Source organism: Salvelinus alpinus, chromosome 5 (genome assembly GCF_045679555.1).
Source record: "Salvelinus alpinus chromosome 5, SLU_Salpinus.1, whole genome shotgun sequence".
NCBI classification, from domain to species: domain Eukaryota; kingdom Metazoa; phylum Chordata; class Actinopteri; order Salmoniformes; family Salmonidae; genus Salvelinus; species Salvelinus alpinus.
The window spans coordinates 33985613-34008279 of record NC_092090.1 but is presented as its reverse complement, the minus strand read 5'-3'; the positions used below and the strand labels follow the sequence as shown (position 1 = coordinate 34008279).

The 22667-nt window shown below is 46.1% G+C and overlaps 1 protein-coding gene across 2 annotated transcripts in view; it reads left to right on the top strand.

Annotated features, from left to right (window-relative positions):
* Positions 1–2217: 2217 nt before the first annotated feature.
* The window catches only part of cilp (cartilage intermediate layer protein, nucleotide pyrophosphohydrolase), a 56614-nt gene continuing 36164 nt past the window's right edge, over positions 2218–22667 (top strand). The window contains exons 1-3 of one of the 2 annotated variants that reach the window (XM_071401508.1): positions 2218–2799; positions 11381–11488; positions 19862–20020. The gene's annotated coding sequence lies outside the window, so the exon portion shown is untranslated. Of the gene's footprint in view, positions 2800–11279; positions 11489–19861; positions 20021–22667 lie in introns of those variants that run through there. The other variant, XM_071401509.1, reaches the window with a different exon arrangement.

The window sequence follows — 22667 nt, the reverse complement described above, 5'->3', positions numbered from 1 at the left end:
GTCCATACTCTGAGCTCTCCACACCACTGGATAAACACAGCCGCAGGAACACCACGCTTAACCCTACTCAATGTAGCGCCTCATCTTCCCATCTTCCCACAAAGGAGGAAAGAGGGCAGCTTGTCTTTTCTCATCCTCCTATCTTCTTCTCACTGTCTGTGGCAGAACTCACACTCCCTTGCTATCTTTGCTTATCGCTGGCTGTAGCCTGAATGGAATTTTCAGCCAGATTCACACACATTCAGATTCTGGACCCTGCTTCAGTGTCTGTGTCTCTGCCTGACCTTTGCTGTTTGCCAGAGCTCTTAGGGTGTTTAGAATTCCAGCGTCTCACGTGTATAGTCCCACAGAGAGCCCTGGTGCCATGGGTGGGCCACTGTCCCAGTTGCTAGGCTGGCGAGGTAGAGACTGGAGCCAGGGGCGAGGCTGGGGGCGAGGCTGGGAAGCGAGCAGGGAATCTGGGGGTTGTGGGGATAAAGGGGCAATACGGGTCAGTGTTTGCCCAGCTGTCTCCAGGGCCAGTTGAAGAGGGAGGGACAGTTAGAGGGGTGAGGGGCGAGGACATAGGGGGGTGTGGGGCATAGAGAGGGATAGTTAAAGAAGTGAGGATGGAGTGGGGTGTAGTGGGGGTGGGGGGGGCATAGGGAGGAATAGTTAGAGGGGTGAGGACGGAGGGGGATGTGGTGGGGGGGGAGGTGAAGGTGGACAGGGAGTGGCATTTTCTCTGATAAATCACAGAAGACAAAGTGGTGGGATGAGGCCCCTGTCTTACATCACAACGGGGGAGGGCTTTGGGGGGTTGGGGGGGGGAGTGTGTGGAGGGGTTAGCTGGCCCTGTGATGTTTAGAGGAGAATGCAGCTGTATCAGTTTCAGAGCGTGGCCACTTTTTCTTTACCCTCCTCCACTGTTCCCTGTCCTGCAGGGGCGCTTGGCCTTGTGTTTCCACTCTAATGCCTTCCTCATCCACAGACACTGTAATCCCCACAAAGCCCCCCCCACGTCCCACGGGAATGTCATGCCCCCCGCTCGTCTTGCCTGGCAAATTCCCCCTGTCTGTCTTCTTTTATTTTCCACCCACATCTCCAGAATGCGTAATTGAAAACTTAAGTCCACCACCTCAGTTGCGGTGACATATCACTTTGTTGGCCATTGCCAACCGATGAAGACCCTCGTCCCCAGGAGTGTGATTGCATTAGCATGGCCTGGCAAGCGGGGCTCACCAGTGACATGATGATATAGGCTGCGTTCTGATTCCAACAGAGATGTACCTTACACATTTCATTTATATATTTATTTATCCCCTCAGTCTGAGGAGGAATGAATCAGTCACAGGGTGACCTCTGGACACTTCCTCTCATCCCTTCATCTCTCCCTCTCTCCAGTCCCCCCTCCCTCCCTCCCTCTCCCTCCCTCCTTATTTGAAGTTATATTCCGATATTGTGATATTTGTTCTACTGCTACATTGATGTCTTGAAAATTATATGAAATTTGTGTCTTATAAGCCCCACAGCTGAGTACGTATGTGTGCATATGGTGGGTGTTCTGCAGTGTCGTCAAATTTTTTTGCTGTTCATTGATATAAGAAATTGGGACTTGTGTAAGCCCCGAAGCTATACTCAAGTATGTGTGCATACTGCAGTGACGTCTAAAATGCTTTGAATGAATTAGCACCTTGGAGAGGGCTGTCCGTTTCACCACCATAGATAGTAGGCTACTTGGCTGCTATGTTGTGTTGGACACTTTTTTTCTCAATGTGTTCCGATACCTCAGAGCCCCCCGGATAAAACCCCCCACTATGTGTTCTGGGACCTCAGAGCCCCCTGGATAAAACCCCCCACTATGTGTTCTGGGACCTCACGATTTACAAATGAAGCACTGCCTCCCTCCATCTATCCTTCCCTCAATCCATCCCATAGTTCCTCCCTCCCTCCCTCTATTCTTTCATCTCTCCATCCCTCCATCCTGTAGTCCCTCCCTCCTTCCATCCTTCCATCCATCCCTCCATCTCCATCCCTCAATCCATCCCATAGTCCCTCCCTCCTTCCATCCCTCCCTCTCTCCTGTCCTCCATCCATCCTTCCCTCAATCCATCCCTCCATCTCTCCCTCCCTCCATCCTGTAGTCCCTCCCTCCTTCCATCTCTCTCTCGCTCTCCCCCCCCCCCCCCCCCCCCCTTCAGCCCCAGGTCGTATGTGTGTTTACTAATGGCCCCATCGCTGCTGAATAAAACCAAGCCAACATGATCTGACATACTCACTCAGATAGAATGACTTCCACTGTAGGTTCCAGGGTTTTGTGTATTAACATATACAGAACATACAATAAACACCCATAGTCACTGACATGTTAGATAATATGATACATGCTGGTGACTGTTACTCCTTTTTATTTTACTGACACGCTAACCATGAAAACCAGCATCTACAAATAGACGTTACTCACCTCATCTATGGCTATCTCGTCACTCTTGGTTTATTTGGACGTTCTGCTTACTGTCATAGACTTACAGTAAGTAGTCCACAGATGTTCTCCAGAGTGATGGAATGAGAATGTGAGAATGTGTTTTTGTTGTTGTTGTTGTGTGTCTCCATCTCTCTATCGCTCTCTAGAGACGAGGGTTCCTGTCCTGGGGGCCTGAGAGAATCCCAAAGAGCAGAGAGCTAATCCCCAGCCTGGTTGGCACAAACAGACCTCTGGTGGACAGCCAAGCCCCAAGCCCCTCCTTAAGCCCCACTCTGGGACTGAAGAGTGGAGACTGGTGAGAGCCTGGAGGGGAGCTGTTGTTGTTGGACGATGAGGTAAGGAGAAGGAGAACCCTTCTGCCCTGGGTTCTGTGTTTAATCCCATGGCTTTACCCATGAATCAGTGGAGTGATGTTATTGCTGCTGATTGCATCATCCACATCCACAGATGCCGAGAGGGCTGGATGTGGGGTCATGATGTTATTATAGAGCAGTGATCATTAACTAGATTCAGCCGCTGGCCAAATTCTTCTTGAGCGGATGTTCAGGGGGTCGGAAAATAATTACAAATCATTTGGAAACTGCAAATTGACCGTTAGACGCACAAACAGATATAATATTTGATTATAACAATCATTTCAAACCTTGCTTACATTTGTAAATAATCACGTATCTCTCTATTATGCGTGGGAATAGTTGGGAACAGATTTCCACAATTAAAATCAGATGGAGCTGATTTCTTGGTGTTTTTACAGTCTTTTATGTCCAACAATGAAAATTCAGCAATTTAAAAAATAATACTAATAATACGATTTATTTGGGGGCCAAATAAAACCACCCACAGGCCAAACTCTATAAAACCCTGTTATAGAAGAAGGGTGATCTGATGATCTCTATACCTCTCCATAATCCATTAACATGGCGCCGATGGGAGGGCTGCCGTCTTATCGGCTCTTAACCAACCATGCTATTTTGTTTGTTTTTTCACGTTGTTCGTAACTTGCTTTGTACATGATGTTGCTGCTACTGTCTCTGATGACAGAAAATTGCCTCTGGACATCAGAACTGCGATTATTCACCTCAAACTGGACGAAGAGATCTTCTTCAATGAGTTGGACGGGAGGGATATAATACAGACACTCGACCAGGCCCAGATCCCCGTTATTCGCTGGAGGAGGAAGTGAAGATTTTGCGGAAAGAGATCAGGGTGCCTTGTGAGGATCAGACAACGAGTGGCTAAACTGACCTTGCCCTCCGTCCTGCTAGCTAATGTTCAATAGCTGGAAAATAAATGGGACGAACTGAAAGCATGTTTATCCTACCAACGGGACATTAAAAACTGTAATATCTTATGTTTTACCGAGTCGTTGCTGAACGACGACATTAAGAACATACAGCTGTCGGGTTATACACTTTATCAGCAGGACAGAACAGCAGCCTCTGGTAAGACACGGGGCAGGGGCCTATACATTTATGTAAACAACAGCTGGTGCACGATATCTAAGGAAGTCTCGAGGTTTTGCTCGCCTGAGGTAGAGTATCTTATGATAAGCTGTAGACCACACCATCTACCTAGAGAGTTTACATCTGTATTTTTCATAGCTGTCTACACACCACCACAGACAGATGCTGGCACTAAAACCGCACTCAATGAGCTGTATAGCGCCATAATCAAACAGGAAAATGCTCGTCCAGAGACAGCACTCCTAGTGGCCGGGGACTTTAATTCAGGGAAACTTAAATCAGTTTTACCTCATTTCTATCAGCATGTTAAATGTGCAACCAGAGGGAAAAAAATTCTAACCCACCTTTACTCCACACACAGAGACGCATACAAAGCTCTCCCCCGCCCTCCATTTGGCAAATCTGACCTTAATTCTATCCTCCTGATTCCTGCTTATCAGTCAATAAAAAAGTTGTCAGATGAAGCAGATGCTAAACTACAGGACTGTTTTGCTAGCACAGACTGGAATATGTTCCGGGATTCTTCCGATAGCATTGAGGAGTACACCACATCAGTCACTGGCTTTATCAATAAGTGCATCGAGTGACTGTGCGTACATACCCCAACCAGAAGCCATGGATTACAGGCAACATTCGCACTGAGCAAAAGGGTAGCGCTGCCGCATTCAAGGAGCGGGACTCTAACCCGGAAGCTTATAAGAAATCCCACTATGCCCTCCGACGAACCATCAAACAGGCAAAGCGTCAATACAGGACTAAGACTGAATCATACTACACCGGCTTCGACGCTCGTCAGATGTGGCAGGGCCTGCAAACTATTACAGACTACAAAGGGAAGCACAGCTAAATTACTTCTATGCTCGCTTCGAGGCAAGTAACACTGAAACATGCATGAGAGCGTCAGCTGTTCCGGACGACTGTGTAATCACTCTCTCCGCAGCCGATGTGAGTAAGACCTTTAAACAGGTCAACATTCACAAGGCTGCAGGGCCAGATGGATTACCAGGACGTGTACTCCGAGCATGCGCTTACCAACTGGCAAGTGTCTTCACTGACATTTTCAACTTCTCCCTGTCTGAGTCTGTAATACCAACATGTTTCAAGCAGACCACCTGTGGCCAAGAACACTAAGGTAATGTGCCTAAATGACTACCAACCCGTAGCACGGGTTGGCTGGTTATGGCTCACATCAACAGCATTATCCCAGAAACGGTAGACCCACTCCAATTTGCATACCGCACCACCAAATCCACAGATGATGCAATCTCTATTGCACTCCACACTGCCCTTTCACACCTGGACAAAAGGAACACCTATGTGAGAATGCTATTCATTGACTACAGCTCTGCATTCAACACCATAGTGCCCTCAAAGCGCATCGCTAAGGACCCTGGGACTAAACTCCTCCCTGTGCAACTGGATCCTGGACTTCCTGACGGGCCACCCCCAGGTGGTAAGAGTAGGTAACAACACATCCGCCACACTGATCCTCAACACGGGGTCCCCTCAGGGGTGTGCGCTCAGTCCCCTCCTGTACTCCCTGTTCACTCATGACTGCACAGCCAGGCACGACTCCAACACCATAATTACGTTTGCTGATGACACAACAGTGGTAGGCCTGATCACCGATAACAATGAAACAGCCTCGGAAGAGGCCCGAGACCTGATCATGTGGTGCAAGGACAACAACCTCTTCCTCAATGTGAGCAAGACAAAGGAGATGATTGTGGACTACAGGAAAAGGAGGACCCAGCATGCCCCCATTCTCATCGACGGGGCTGTAGTGGAGCACGTTGAGAGCTTCAAGTTCCTTGGCGTTCACATCACCAACAAACTAACATGGTCCAAGCACACCAAGACAGTCGTGAAGAAGGCACAACAAAATCTATTCCCCCTCAGGAGACTTGGCATGGGTTCTCAGATTCTCAAAAGCTTTTACAGCTGCACCATCGAGAGCATCCTGACGGGTTGCATCACTGCCTGGTATGGCAACTGCTCGGCCTCCAACCGCAAGTCACTACAGAGGGTAGTGCGTATGGCCCAGTACATCCAGGACCTCTATGCCAGGCGGTGTCAGAGGCCCTAAAAATTGTCAAAGACTCCAGCCACTCATAGACTGTTCTCTCTGCTACCGCAAGGAAAGCGGTCCCAGAGCGCCAAGTCTAGGTCCAAGAGGCTCCTAAATAGTTTCTACCCCCAATCCATAAGACTCCTGAACAGCTAATCAAATGGCTACCCAGACTATTTGCATTTCCCCTCCTAACCCCCCCCCCCCCCACTGCTGCTACGCTCTGTTATTGTCTATGCATAGTCACTTCAATTACTCTACCTACATGTACACATTACCTCGATTATCTCAACACCGGTGCCCCCGCACATTGACTCTGTACCGGTACCCCCTGTATATAGCCCCGCTATTGTTATTTAATGCTGCTCTTTAATCATTTGTTATTCTTATCTCTTACTTTTTTTAGGTGTTTTCTTAAAACTGCATTGTTGGTTAAGGGCTTGTAAGTAAGCATTTTACTGTAAGGTCTACACCTGTTGTATTCGGCGCATGTGACAAATTTGATTTGATTTGATTTGACATGACCATCTCCCTCTCCAGCCTGAGTTTCCAGTATGGTGACCATGACCAGGTGGTCAAGGGGCAAAATACTAGGGAACATAACATAGGGATCTTATTAGTTAAGAGGAGGTAGCGCTAATTGAATCCCTGTAATTAAGCACAGGGAGCCCTTAGAGATTTGGAGGATGCATTTTATGGATATTCTATAGTGAAGTTCAATAGGCTACATCTGTCGGTACAAACTATGAGAAATGATGACTTCATTTACTTACATTTTTCTCGCTCCTGCACCTAAAAACATAGCACTACACCACTCCTCACAGCTAAACCTTTTAGAGGACCCCTCTTGATGGCGGATCATTTACTTTTTCGTTTTAAAGTATATTTTCTGCAGTTCTACATGTTGCCATGGGGCAGAGAGAAAATTTAAAATGTTCAGTTTTAAAACTAATTTCCTGCAATTCTACACATTTTGACATGACTTTTGCCATGTTAATGTTGTCTGAGTGAGAGTGACTAACAAAATCAATGGGTGCCCCCTGGAGGTCAGGGACCTTGGGCATTTGCCCTGCGTGTTGGTCGGTATTCGGTCATGATTACTACAAGTTTAGATAGCTGGCTAGACAAATTTACCAATATAAAAATTGTTAGCTGACATTGCTAATTTAATGACTGTTAGTGACTGACATAACAAGAGAAAAATTGCTGATGCACAACCGAATTTTGAAATTGCACCTTGTGTATTCTACTATTCTAACTCTCAACAGTAAGTTGAGACCCCGACTGGGTCGGGGCCCCCTAGCGGCCTGGGGCCCTAAGCGACCGCTTATGTCGCTTATGCCTGGTGCCGGCCCTGCACATGGGGCTGACTAACTGACCTGGGGACAGGGGGAAGGACAGGAAGGGCACTCAGGGTCAGCACTTATGTAGCTGAGTGGTGGATTGCTTTTATAACAACCTTTCTCTGACTAGTACTATTCATCTTCTGCTACTGTACAGATTGGTAATAAGCCTCCTAACCTGCCCCCATTGTTAGATCAGCAGAGGAGGAGAGATGAATAGAATTTCTCTTTAGATGGTTTAGCCTGTACTGATAATCTCTAGCTTGCATGGTGATGTTGTTGATGAATGTCCAAGGGTTCCTACCAGCGAGAGCTGCTCATTGGACAGACAAGGAAGAAAGACACTGCCATCTGCTGGACGGTCAACCGCAGACACCGTACTCAGGACTCATCACTAGCAGGCAGGATGATTATCACTTGTTTCCCCTTTCCCCAAAACTTGAGTTACTGTAATACAGACCTTTCCTCAGCTTTACATTGTTCACACTCCTAGAGACAGGATCTCGTACTGTCTTGCATGATTGCAAAATATTGATCGGCATCGCACAGGCGTTGACCAACTATTTTCATAAATCTCTCTGTTGCGTCTCTCTTGAGTCAGTCATGCAGAGTTGATTCTCTGTTTAATTCTCTGCTGAACATCCTTCCCCTACGCTTCTGCTACAAATATGCTCCATGCAAAGGTAGCAACACAGCCACTCACACACCTACGGAACCCACACAGAGCTCCCCAGTGGTCCCGTAGTCTTTGTTCTCTGTAGGTCTGTCCCTGTGCTGTGATTCAGAGTGTGTTGTGCTGCTACGGGAGGCCTGATTAGAGTAGTACAAGCCTAGCTAGGCTTGTTTATCGATGCACAGGGCTCAGGTCAACGCCGGAGGACTGTCAGCTATACTCAGCGGCACAGTCAATCACTGGCCAGGGAGACTGGACAATGGCTTCTGTTGGACACACACACACGTACAGTATGCACTGACACCCCCCCCCCCCCCCTTCATCATACAAACAAACAGGAGGATCAGTCTCCTGTTCTCAAGAAATTAGATATCCAAATGTTACACAGTACAGCTTCCGAACCCAGCACTTGTGGAAAATATACACTCTGTTCTGAGCCGGAGGACACCCTAATACACATGTCTTTGTCACCACAGTTGTCTGTGGTTCTGCTTCTTCACCTGGCTCGCTGCAACTGGTATTGGTTAACAGACACTCACAGGGCTTGGTGGAGATCATTTGGGACTTGTGCTCAGCCAGCCCATGCACCAATCAATAGCTGGGGACACTCCTGAGAGGAACCATTCAGTTATCTCTCTGGCCTGGCCTCATCACATCACCTGCTCTCTTCCAAAAGCCACAGCTGGCTGATGGCTCAGCCTGCCTGCCTGGTGTCTGACTGATTTTTGTAAGTGATTTGGCCAAGGTGCCACTGTAATAAGAAGCAGGGGATGGTTGCCTAGTACAGGCCATCCCTCCCTTTCCACTCCCTCTCTCCTCTGTCCTCCCTCCCTCCTGTTGTGTCTCTCAGCATTAGCGTGCTGGGGTGGTGAGGTCACGGGGACTGTGTTGGTAATGAGAAGCCTGGATCCTCACTCCAAACAAGCTGTTATTTATTTCCCCTCTGATTCACCACAGACACAGAGAAAGCAGCCAAGCACTGGATATCTGTACATCTTTGTTTGCTTGTGCGTGTGTGCGTGCGTCCGTGCGTGTGAGTGTGCGGCGTGCGCACGTGCGCACATCACATGTATGTCTGTGTGTGTGAGCATGTGTGCAAGAGAGAGTGAGTGGAGCAGATTCCTTTGGAAAATATGAATAATGAGAAGATGAATATGGCAAGATGTGCTTTAAAAACGAATGGTCCCTCCTCTCACATCAGTTACAATCACAGAGAAGGTCCTGCACCTTCATTCAATTATCATCACAATCTACTGTAATTTCAGACGGAAGCCTTGAATTATTCATCATGCATAACTTAACCATCGCTCCTGGAGATGGAAAAAAGTAATATAAAGCATCCCTACTAACTAATTCACAGTATACAATATATAATGGATATCCATATACTGCTGCCACAAAGCAGTGCATGGCAATCTGTCCTCAATACATGGGATGAGACCTCGGGAGTCATCTGTGTTACATTATATCCTGATGTAAAATATGAACAGTGAGGTCACAGGCTTACAATTGCATTTTGAAATGGGTGTGTGACTGAGGAAATATATTGGTTTAAATGTGCTGGGAAATGGAAAAACATCTCATTGCAATCCAGGTCTCTCTCTCTCTGTGTGTGTGTGTGTGTGTGTGTGTGTGTGTGTGTGTGTGTGTGTGTGTGTGTGTGTGTGTGTGTGTGTGTGCGTGTGTGCGTGCGTGCGTGCGTGCGTGCGTGCGTGCGTGCGTGCGTGCGTGCGTGCGGAGTCTATGTTTCTGTTTGTGTATACTTCTCCTTGAGATTGCAAACAATGTGTCGGTGGTGGAATGTATCAGTGTTCTGATCTCCACAGAGTATTACCGGGAGAATCAGCCAGCAACCTGATTACTGCCCTGTGGATGTGGTGATATGGTGGGCTTCCACTCACTCGAGATTTGACAGGCGTGTCCTCTCCTTCACACTGACACACACACACACACACACACACACACACACACATAGAAATGTGTGTAAACGTAAGAAGTTACTCTGCATTGATTTAAACCAGTCTCCTCCATGTTTCATCTCCAGCAGTGAGCACAGCAGGGTTTAGATCTAACAGTTTTCATATTGCACTACGAGACAGAGTTCACCAGCCAGCTTTAATATGAAAAATCTGCTGATGTTTGCGACCTCTTTTATTATTATTCTAATTTGCTTTTCAATAACTGCAGTGTGACATGTTGTTTGGCGAGAGATAATGCCTGTCATAATGCGATAACAGAGAATGAAGAATTCTCCTCCCCCCCCCCGTTTCCCATATGAGTCCTGCCACTTAAAGCCAGAGCAGCTTTTTAAACCACAACCACACAGGGATTAACAGTGGCACTGCTCTGTATGTTCCTACATTCATAATTGACATGTCTTCAATTAGTGACAAATGCGTGATGGGGTTTTGTGCTTGCCTAATTTGCATACGCCTTTGAAATAGTAAAGGACCATAGGTGCGTGTGTGTGTGTGCGGGTGTGTGTGTGTGGTCCAGCAGTGATGGGTGTGTGCAGTCAATGTTGACATCTCCTCTCCAGCTGTCTTTGTTCAGGTGCTTCGTCCTGTGTGCCCTCATTCTTCCAACCAATAGCCCTCAGAATAATTGCCACAATGGGACTCCAAATGGAGGTTGGGCTCTTACTGAAATGCCTCTGGGTCCCTGAGCTTCATATGTACACCGGCCTAATTGGAAATGATAACTGCCCTTTGTGAAAACAGGACGAAGGGGAGAAATGCAGTGAGTCACGGAAATTACAGGAGCTGAAAGAGAGGCGTGACAACCAGGCTTATTATTATCTCTCAAGGTCTAATAAAGGACGAGACCAGGCTTAGCAACAGATTGCCTCCTCTCTCTCTCCTCTTCTTCTTCCCCCAACTGAAAATCAATGTCATTCGGCACACTTTGCTCTGCTCTGTTCTGCCACCAGGCCTTCCTCTCCTGTCTTTCATCAAATACCTTTTCCGAGGAATAAGACACCTCTCAAATCAATTCACCTTGTGCCCTCTATTCAGCGGTTCGACGATAATCAAAGGGGGGGGGGGGGGGGGGGGCACTGGATGGGACACACTATCATAAAGCTTAACTCATACACTAGCACGGCGTACTCAACATGGTTGGCCCTGTCCAGGGGTAACTTTGGATGGGGCCACACAGTGTCCCCCGGCCCCCCCCTGTCTCAGTCCCCAGTGTCTATGCTGCAAAATATATGTGCTAGGGTCAGTCTGTCATATCTGGTATAATTCTCCTGTCCTGGTGTCCTGTGTGATGTTAGATATGCTCCCTCTAATTCTCCTCTCTCTCTCTATCTCTCTCCTCTCTCCTCTCTCCTCTCTCCCCTCTCCTCTTTCTCCTCTCTCTGGACCTGAGCCCAAGGACCATGCATCAGGTCTACCTGTCCTGACGACTGCTGGCTGTCCCCAGTTCACCCGGTCCAGTTTCTGCTGTTCTGCCTGCGGCTATGGAACCCTGTTCACCGTACGTGCTGTTTCGACTCTCTCTTTCTCTCTCTCTCTCTCTCTACCGCACCTGCTGTCTCGACCTCTGAATGCTCGGCTATGAAAAGCCAACTGACATTTATTCCTGAGATGCTGACCTGTGTTGCACCCTCTATAACCACTGTGATTATTATTTGACCCTGCTGGTCATCTATTAAAGTTTCAACATCTTGAATTCCTATCTGGCACAGCCAGATGAGGACTGGCCACCCCTCAAAGCCTGGTTCCTCTCTAGGTTTCTTCCTAGGTTCCTGCTTTTCTACTCACTCCTGCCTTTCTACTCTGGCTGTGCCAGATAGGAATTCAAGATGTTGAAACTTTAATAGATGACCAGCAGGGTCAAATAATAATCACAGTGGTTATAGAGGGTGCAACACAGGTCAGCATCTCAGGAATAAATGTCAGTTGGCTTTTCATAGCCGAGCATTCAGAGGTCGAGACATCTCAATTGCTTGCTCTTTGGGGTTTTAGGCTTGGTATCTGTATAAGCACTTTGTGACAACTGCTGATGTAATAAGGGCTTTATAAAATACATTTGATTGATCGATTGATTGATTAGATTAGAAGATGCTGGATGATTCTTTAGAATCTAAAAATAGAAGAATCCTGACCTATCTGATTTGTCACAAATTCACAATGGTCTTTTTGTTGTGTTCAAGGCAGTGACAATGGTTCACATTAGCTCACCGAGAATCTAGTTTACAAGACAATGGCAATGTTTATTTTTTTAAATCACAATTTCATCACCACAATAGTGTTTTCAAATCTCAGGTCACATGTCAAGACCGTGTGCTGCGGAGAAAAAGTGGAAAACTAAGAAAAATGTCACCCTCTTATGGGAAGGCGATGTTGTTTTGTTCCAATCATTTTTATATTGTGTATTTTTCTAACACATCCACTATAACTTGTTATTCTTGACTCTATTGGACCTTGTCAAGGCCGGCAGAGGTAATTTCATCCGTCTCTTGGGCATTAAAGTTGGAATCCGTAGCAGTGAAACTGCCACGTTCGTTTGCGATATTACAACAGCTAAGACTTTACTTCAAACTATGTACAGACGGACATCCTTGCACGTGCCACCGTTTCATAAACCAAACAATAACTTAAGTGCCGGGGGCGGCCGGTGGTGCTGTTTCTCCTAATGCGGATCTCAGCTTTAGGCCTAGATTCAATCAGATCAACCTTTAACCGGGGATAACAGACACCCGCATAGCAGATGTTTTGGCGGTGTAGGAGGTGGAACTGCATTGGAGTCGTCAAATGGTGAGCAGCTGCTCTTGCGATCATGGTCACGAAGCCACACCCTCCCCACTCTTGTTAGAAATACAGAAAGAGAAAGTGTAGGCTATATAGACATGATTACGCACAAATTGAAAAATCAATCCACTAAATGATGAGGGTTTCTATCAGCTTAATCGAGGTGTAGATTACATATCACATTCCAGTGTTCCAACTTGTAAACAGGGCTGCATGGGCTGCATCTGTTAATGCGACTCCATGCAGCCAATGGCAATGTCCGCTTTAGTTGTAATGCCGGGAGCCACTTGTGGATTTAACAGGTCTAAAGCAGTTCCCCTTCTGACACCATCAAACCAACCCTAGGCAGATGTTAGCTACAGCGGATCTGATTGAATAGCGGCCTTAAGAAGGACAGTCACCATTGGAAATCCATCATAATTAATTGATCAATATCATCCAGGGAATATAACCTTGTAGGGGGAATCAATTACCCCGCTCCAGCCTAGGATGAGAATTGACCAACATAATATTGGCCTCTGGACTGCTGAAAGAAAGAATGAAAGAAAGAAAGAAAGAAAGAAAGAAAGAAAGAAAGAAAGAAAGAAAGAAAGAAAGAAAGAAAGAAAGAAAGAAAGAAAGAAAGAAAGAAAGAAAGAACGATCATCAAGCAGGGTTGGGCAATTCCAGTCCTCGGTGGCCTGATTGGTGTCACAGTTTTGACCCAGCTAACACACCTGACTCCAATAATCAATTACAGATTGTAATTTGATTAATCAGCTGTGTTTGCTAGGGATGGAGAAAACGTGTGACACCAAACAGGCCCCTGAGGACTGGAGTTGCCCAACCTTGATGAGGGGGAAAAAAATAGATAAATAAATTGCTTAAGGCTGAGGGGATTTTTCTAGCTAGCCTGTTCCTCTAGCTACCATGGCTCTGCTGTTGCATATAGTAATGACACCCAGTGATGTGAAGGGATGATTTGGGGTGCTGGTTAGGTGATGGGAGGTGGTGGTGGTGTAAAGTACTTAAGTAAAAATACTTTCAAGTACTACTGAAGTATTTTTTTGTATCTGTACTTTACTTTACTATTTCTATTTTTGACAACTTTTACTTGTACTTCACTACATTCCTACAGTTCCCCTGACAACCAAAATAACTTGTTACATTTTGAATGCTTAGCAGGACAGGAAAATGGTCCAATTCACACACTTATCAAGAGAACATCCCTGGTCTTCCCTACTACTTGATCTGGCGGATTCACTAAACATAAATGCTTTGTTTGAGTGTTGGAGTGTACCCCTCGCTCTCCGTAAAAAATAAAAAATGAATTGTGCCGTATAGTTTGCTTAATATAAGGAATTTGAAATGATTTATACTTATACTTTTAGTACATTTTAGCCATTACATTTACTTTTGATACTTAAGTATATTTAAAACCAAATACTTTTATTCAAGTAGTATTTTACCTGCTGACTTTCACTTTTATTTGAGTTATTTTCTATTAAGGTATCTTTACTTTTACACAAGTATGACAATTGGGTATTTTTCCACCACTGGTCTCGGGTTGCCCCCTGGGAGCAGATTGGTCCTGAAGCAGGAATGGCACACAGAGAGAGAGGGAAAAGGATGTTCCTCTGACCCAGGATGTTTACCCTGATGGAGGGAGCTGGAGGGAACGCGCTCTCTTTCTCTTTCTCTGTGGGCAGCCATCTGTGTGCTTTAATATAATGTTATATGAAGAGCTACTTGAATGTATGCTGATGTGGCCGGTAATCATGGCACTGTTGCTAGGTATGAGAATTGGGATCTAAGATACGTTGCAGTCATTAGTGTTGGGGGGGATGGGGTTAACATTATTCAGTACATACATGACAACAACAAGATAATGGCAAGGATATGGTTATTCTATTGTTGCCTGACAACACTGCCTGTTTATTATCACAACATATCAACTATATACAGTCAAATCAAATCAAATCAGTATACCAAGAGGAACGTAGAGAGGAAAGAGAAGGAGAACAGGGGATAGGTTAGAGGGTAAAGGACGTTGTAATTTGTTCAGGATGATGCACAGTCTCTATCCACGTCAGGGTGGAGAAGTGTGGGAGCTACTGTCCAACTCAGATGGCCAATGGAAACTCAATCAGGGCTTTTGTGCCTGGGCCATTCAAAAAGCCATGCGTACAAAATGAAGGACTTTAAACGTAATCTCCCAGATAATAGACTCCTGCTGAGTCCTGGCTAGTGGGGATCAATGCTGGGTGGGAACTCCTAGTACCAGAGAGAGACATTCACTTCCTTCATCTGCCAGAGAGACTCTACCTCCAGCTCCTCGTCCATCATTAGTTGACTGGTGGAGAGGGGCTACAATCACTGCCTTTATCCCAGCTCCAGCTCCCTGACCACCTCCTCAACTCTCTGTGTGGATTATGGAATGACTCTCTCTCTCACTAAGTCTCTATGGCATCACCCATAGACACAGACAGATAGAGGACAGTGTATGAAAGAGCCATTCACGCTCCTCATCTGGGAGCTCTGCTAATCAACTAGTGGAAGAGGCCATTTAATCTCCACAAAGCCAGAGATTGTCAGAATGAACTACTCACGGTGATTCCTCTCCACTGGTTTTACCATCTCCACTGGTTTTACATAACTACCTGTATCTACTCTACTATAATACTGTAACTACATCTGAATATGTCCATCCCTCTGCCCTACAGGACTCCAGGGGTAATGGGAGGATGGAACTCATATAGAAGAGTAAAAGGAGTTTGTTATCCACATTCTGCTTCTCTCTGTAGACTAGGGCAATGGCGACATGCATTGACCCAAAGCTGCAAGTCATAGGAGAGGAGAGTATTATCCATGAAAGGGCTTTGGATCTTATGTCCATACAGGATCCTTACCAGCTGCCGTCACCCTCGTCCGTCCACCCCACCTAGCCTGATCTACCTCCACACACAGAGGGCCTCTGTCCCAGACGTCCTTCCACACATAGACTGTTCTCTCTGCTGTTCTCTCTGCAATGGCAAGCGGTACAGGTGCATCAAGTCTGGCACCAACAGGCTCCTGAACAGCTTCCATCCCCAAGCCATAACACTGCTAAATAGCTAACAAAATGGCTACACAGACTATCTGAGTTGACCCTTGGATTTTATTTGTATTTTTGCGCTGTCTCTATGCACACTCACAGGGCCCTACACACTCACACTCAATTCATAATTTGCTCACACACACATAATATGCACATACGTTTATACTGACTCTACACACACACACACACCCACTCACATACAATCATTATACAAGCTGCTGCTTCTCTGTTGATCATATATCCTGATGCCCAGTCACCCATATACATATCTACTTCTATCACCAGTATCCCTACACATTGTAAATATGATACTGGAACTGGCTGACCCTGTATGTAATATACTTACTTATTTACTTTCTCGTGTTCTTCTTATTTTCTTATTTATTTATTTATTTATTACGTATAAGGCCATACGCAAACAAGAAAATGCTCATCCAGAAGCGGCGCTCCCTAGTGGCCATGTACTGTTATAATCTCCACCCGGCACAGCCAGAAGAGGACTGGCCACCCCTCATAGGTTCCTCTCTAGGTTTCTTCCTAGGTTCTGGCCTTTCTAGGGAGTTTTTCCTAGCCACCGTGCTTCTACACCTGCATTGCTTGCTGTTTGGGGTTTTAGGCTGGGTTTCTGTACAGCACTTTGTGACATCAGCTGATGTAAGAAGGGCTTTATAAATACATTTGATTGATAGTGGCCGGGGACATTAATGCAGGCAGACTTAAATCCGTTTGACCTCATTTCTACCAGCATGTCACATGTGCAACCAGAGGGGAAAAAACTCTAGACCACCTTTACTCCACACACAGAGATGCATACAAAGCTCTCCCCCGCCCTCCATTTGGCATATCTGAGCATAATTCTATCCTCCTGAACCATCAAACAAGCAAAACGTCAATACAGGATTAAGATTGAATCTTACTACACCGGCTCTGATGCTCGTCAGATGTGGCAAGGCTTGAAAACTATTACAGACTACAAAGGGAAACCCAGCCACGAGCTGTCCAGTGACGCAAGTCTACCAGACGAGCTAAATGTCTTTTAAATGTATTTTACACTGAAGCATGCATGAGAGTACCAGCTGTTCTGGATGACTGTGTGATAACGCTCTCGGTAGCCGATGTGAACATTCACAAAGCCGCGGGGCCAGACTGATTACCAGGACATGTACTCAAAGCATGCGCGGACCAACAGGCAAGTGTCCACTGACATTTTCAACCTCTCCCTGACCGAGTCTGTAATACCTACATGTTTCAAGCAGACCACCATAGTCCCTGTGCCCAAGGAAGCGAAGGTAACCTGCCTAAATGATTACCACCATGTAGCACACACGTCGGTAAAAATGAGGTGCTGGTCATTGCTCACATCAACAGCATCCTCCCAGATACACTAGACCCACTCCAATTCGCATACCGCCCGAACAGATCCACAGATGACGCAATCTCAATTGCACTCCACACCGCCCTTTTCCACCTGGACAAAAGGAACACCTATGTGAGAATGTTATTCATTGACTGCAGCTCAGCGTTCAACACCATAGTGCTCACAAAGCTCATCACTAAGCTAAGGACCTTGGAACTAAACACCTCCCTGTGCAACTGGATCCTGGACTTCCTGATGGGCCACCCCCAAGTGGTAAGAGTAGGCAATAACACGTCTGCTACACTGATCCTCAACACTGGGGCCCCTCAGGGTTGTGTGCTTAGTCCCCTCCTGTACTCCCTGTTCACCCACGACTGCTGGCCAAACACGACTCCAACACCATCATTAAGTTTGCTGATGACACAACAGTGGTAGGCCTGATCACCGACAATGATGAGACAGCCTATAGGGAGGAGGTCAGAGACCTGGCAGTGTGGTACCAGGACAACAACCTCGCCCTCAATGTGAGCAAGACAAAGGAGCTGATCGTGGACTACAGGAAAAGGCGGGCCGAACACACCCCATTAACATCGACGGGGTTGTAGTGGAGCAGGTCGAGAGTTTCACGTTCATGGTCCAAACACACCAAGACAGTCGTGAAGAGTGCACGACAACACCTTTTCCCCCTCAGGAGACTGAAATGATTTGGCATGGGTCCCCAGATCCTCAAAAAGTTCTACATCTGCATCATCGAGAGCATCCTGACTGGTTGCATCACAGCCTGGTATGGTAACTGCTCGGCATCTGACCATAAGGCACTACATAGGGTAGGGTGCACGGCCCAGTGCATCACTGGGGCCAAGCTTCCTGCCATCCAGGACCTATATACTAGGCGGTGTCAGAGGAAAGCCCAAAAAATTGTCAACTGACAATTGTGGTGTCACTTCACCCCTAACTACATGTGCAGATTACCTCGACTAACCTGTATCCCCGCACACTGACTCGGTACCGACACCCCCTGTATATAGCCTCGTTGCTATTTTATTGTGTTACTTAAAAAAATACAATTTTTTTTACTTTAGTTCATTTGGTAAATATTTTCTTAACTCTTCTTGAACTACACTGTTGGTTAAGGGCTTGTAAGTAAGGATTTCACGGTAAGATCTACACTTGTTGTATTCGGCGCATGTGACAAATAAAGTTTGATTCGATTTTTTTTGTGTGTGTTTTTGTTCTACCTTATGTTATTTTTAGTATTACATTGTTATTGATTACTGCATTGTTGTGTTTAGAGCATGCAAGAAAGGCATTTCACTGTACTTATGCACGTGACATTAAAACTTGAAACACCTGGCGAAAGACTTATGAGACAACTCCCTCTCTCCCTGTCTATCCCACAGCATTGTACATAGAGAGGCCCTCTTTCAGCCTGTAAAACACGTTGCAGACAGGAGAACTCTCACAGGAACACTGCATATTATCCCCCAGGGCTGAATCCAACCTGACCCGTCCACAATACCTAACAGTTGGCTGAACAATAGAGGTGTGGAGCAATTGTGCAGGAGGATGGTGTCACTCCCTCCCAACGGTCCTTCAGTCTGCCCCTCCACTCCCCATCTCCTCATGTCCTCACACGCTGCATTAGGACAGTTTGGACTGCCTGGAACACGTGGCCGCTCTCCATGGAGGTGACGCTCCCCTACAATGCCCCTTGTTGAACAGAGGAAGAACAGGGAGTGGTCATGGGGACCCAGAGTCCATGGGGATCCCAGGCACAGCCCTGAGCTCTTATTGCACTGGAGAGGGTCAAGGGGCACAAGTGCATGGAAACTGCGACAAGAATACAGGTCAAGAGTGTCGGACACACAGCACAACATAAGCATTCATAGCACCCAGACGTCCTCTCATTCAGAACCCCCACAATGTCCAATAGGCTGTCGAGGAATGGATGGAGGTTTATTGTTCCAGCAACTGTTCCAATGTCATGGAAATGAATGAGGAAAAAGGTGGTTTTGTGTTTTGTGTGGAATTACGTTATTTCCCTCCTGTCTTTCTCTGCTCCCATTTGGAGTTTGACGGGAGAGGTGGAGTGCTGAGACTGTTGCCGGTTATCCTCACCACACAGCAAGACACACTTGAGATCAGAACATTGGCAGGATCAGAGTTGGAGTGTGTTCAGAGCCGTGTGTGTATTCAGACTCCTGTCGTTCCCTATCAGAGTGCTGCCATTTGTCAGACTGGAAGCTGTTCTTTCAAATGAACAACAAAAGGCTATTTTCCCAATGTTCTCCTCTCTGCAGACCCACGGCTTTCCTTTTGAATTGGGCAAAGCCAGGAGCGCAAAGACAAAGAATGAATAAATGAAGCAACACAAAAAAGGATTTAGAAACTCATGTAAGCAGAGCCATCCCAAGAGGTCCGCAGAAAGGGTGAGATACAGAATGCAGGGAGAGTAAGGCGGAAGAAAGAGAAGGAAAAAGTACTTTAAATAGATAGATAAGAGTGTAGGGAAATTCTCCCATGCCATTCTTTGTTTACTTGTTTTTAGTTTTGCCCACACAGGCTCTTATTGTAGCAGTTCTCAGTAGAGCTGTGACTGAATCCTCTGTGGTCACTACAGTGCAGCCCAGTCCAGATGGCCTGTTCTCCTGTTCTCCCTACAGCCACCCACAGTACCACTGGAGTCCACCACCTGATGTGGAGAGACAACACAGGGCCTGTAGGATCCCTGGTTGGACCCCCAGCAGGAGTCCAGCCCTCCAAGTCCGCCATCCTGCTTCGCCTGCTGCTGGTCCCAGGAGAGCCCTGCCTGCAGCTGCGAGGTAGGTCTCAAGGTCCATGGAGCCCCTCCGTTGCGGTAACGCCCCCTCTACCCTGCAGGTCTAACGCGCCTCCATTATCTCTGACACACAGCCTGCACACTTCACTTCACAGGCGGTAACAAGCTAGAGCCAGATGGGATCCGCTCTCTCATCCACCCACCTCTAAGCAATCACATTCCCTCTTTCTCCAGCGCTCTCTCTCCCTCAATCTCTCTCTCTCTCAATCTCTCTCTCTCCCCACCTGAGCAGTTTAACGGAGTGAAGTAAAGATAGCAAATAGCTTTTTAGAAGCTGGTTTCAATCTAGTAAATATTTCATTTTCTAACAGAGCAACTGCTAAATGCTTTCTATCATTTATGTGGCTCGATAACAGCTGTACAGTGCTTGTGCTTGAGCAAGATGTGGCGCCACCAGCTCATAAACACTGTATTTGTGTACTCCCACAAGTACAAGACAAACTCAATAAATGCAATGTTCCACACCCTCATTTGTATACCGTATACTGTATATCGCTCTACATTAGGGGTAAGCAACCGTGTTCCTGCTGTGCCACAGGTATTGCAGGATTAGGTTCCAACTAGGCACCACACCGGACCAACTGAGCTAATCGATCAGTTCAGTGATTGCCTAAATTCAACACACCTGGTCTTCCAAGTCAGTTAAATCAAAAACAGGACCAGGGTTGCCTACCCCTAATCTACATGGTCTTCTCCCTAATCTCTGTCTACGTTCTTCTCCCTAACGAACATATTTCATTCTTTGCATACGCATAACTGGGCCAGCACAAAGCAGACCAAACTCTTTGGTCCTAAAGCTGCTGTATGTAAAATATAGTGTGCTATAGCTTGGAGAAATGTGACTCTGGATGACAACACAATGATGTATGTTTCCAACATTAGGGCTGTTTTCCTAAAGAAGTTAAATCTGCTTTGTTTTTTGTTTCCTTGCCACGATACTAACAAGTATTGCGATACTGGTATTGTCCTTGCCCTAACACATAAGCCTCGTTTATACCTGGTGCTAACATGTGTCCTTCGTCTGGATCTTGTCTACATTATGATCGTGCCCACTTATTAGCCGATGCATCTACACATGGTATTAAAATGTGTCTCTTATCCATCCACTGTGTCCGCATTGTGACCAGATATCCCTGTATGCTAATTATTTGACAGATATTTGTTCTAAATAACATTTATTTGTTTATTTTAAGACACATTAATACCAGAAGTCAATAGTGCCAACTGTCAATGTTTTTAAAGGGTGGGATAATGATGTGTTAAATGTTTTCACTGGACAGATTCGTCTGCACTGTAAGATGTCCGGACACAATGGGTCCCTAACTGCCTCTGGAAGTAGTCAGGAATATCTAATCACAATCAGATCACAATGGCTGTGATTAGACAGGCAGCCCAATTCAGATATTTTTTCCACTAATTGGTAATTTGTTCAATCACATCATATCTTTTTCAGAGCTGATTTGATTGGTCAAAATACCAATTAGTGAAAAAAAATATCAGAATTGGGCTGCCTATCTAAACGCAGCCTCTGGGTTTTTAAATTGTCTACGCCTGTCTGTGGGCACAATCAGAATGTGGACAATATCAAGACAAAGGATGCATGTTAGAACCAGTTATAAACGGGGCTGTAGGAAGAACAGCTAGACACACACCACTGGCATACCATACACACCCGCAAGGCGTGGGGGGGACACGGGCTCTGGGGGCCTCCCAACCCCCTTAAAATAAAGATAATAGCATATAAACACGTCATAAGCCATGGCAAAAACTTTTAGAATGACAGGAAATTAGCTGTAAAACCACAACATTTTCTCTCAGCTTCATGGCAAATGTGTAGAATAGCATAATTTTAGACATGAAACTGAAATGTTTTCTCTTTGCCCCATGCCAAAATGTGTAGAATTGTAGGAAGCTGTTTTCCTGCCACTGACTCACACCCATAGCATTATAAAGGATATAATTAAAGCTCTAGTTGAGATTAATCAGTCAGCATTTTCAGTCCAAATCAGGAAAGGAACGTTTCCTTGTGACAGTTGGTCGGCAGCAACAGTGGCGGTCCAAACACCCCACCTCTCTCTCACACACATCAGCAGAAAGCTTGGCCCGGGATGCCCCCCTCCATGGGACTTCTGTCATTGTAAGACAGCTGCAATTCATTTACGGCTAAGATTGTCTGCCCAGAATTAGCTCCAGGGCTTTCTGCTGTCACCTGTTTGGTTCACACACTAATGTACACTGTAATACACTAGAGCTGGATACACACATTCAACAGTCTCCATCAAAAGAGCCAAATGAACTAATCTAAAATGTCATAAAATATAAACTGATGTTTATTGAATACTAAACCAAACCTGCTTGTCCTGATGTCCTCTGTTATTTCCAAATGGCAATGGTAAGAATGGCACCACATGCATAGTCCAAAGGGGAAGAGGAGAGAGAGAGACAAATCTGCAGAGTAAGCTTTAATTGGGTAATTAGGCAAAGTGGGAATGAGGCGTTTATAGACCCTAATGGGAAGCGAATCGGCCGTTACCCAGTGATTGTCTTTTGCCTGTGTGACTATTACTTATGGTATGCAGCAAAGGGTCTGTTCTGCTTAGTGCTGCCTGTCACAAGCCTGGACTATGACC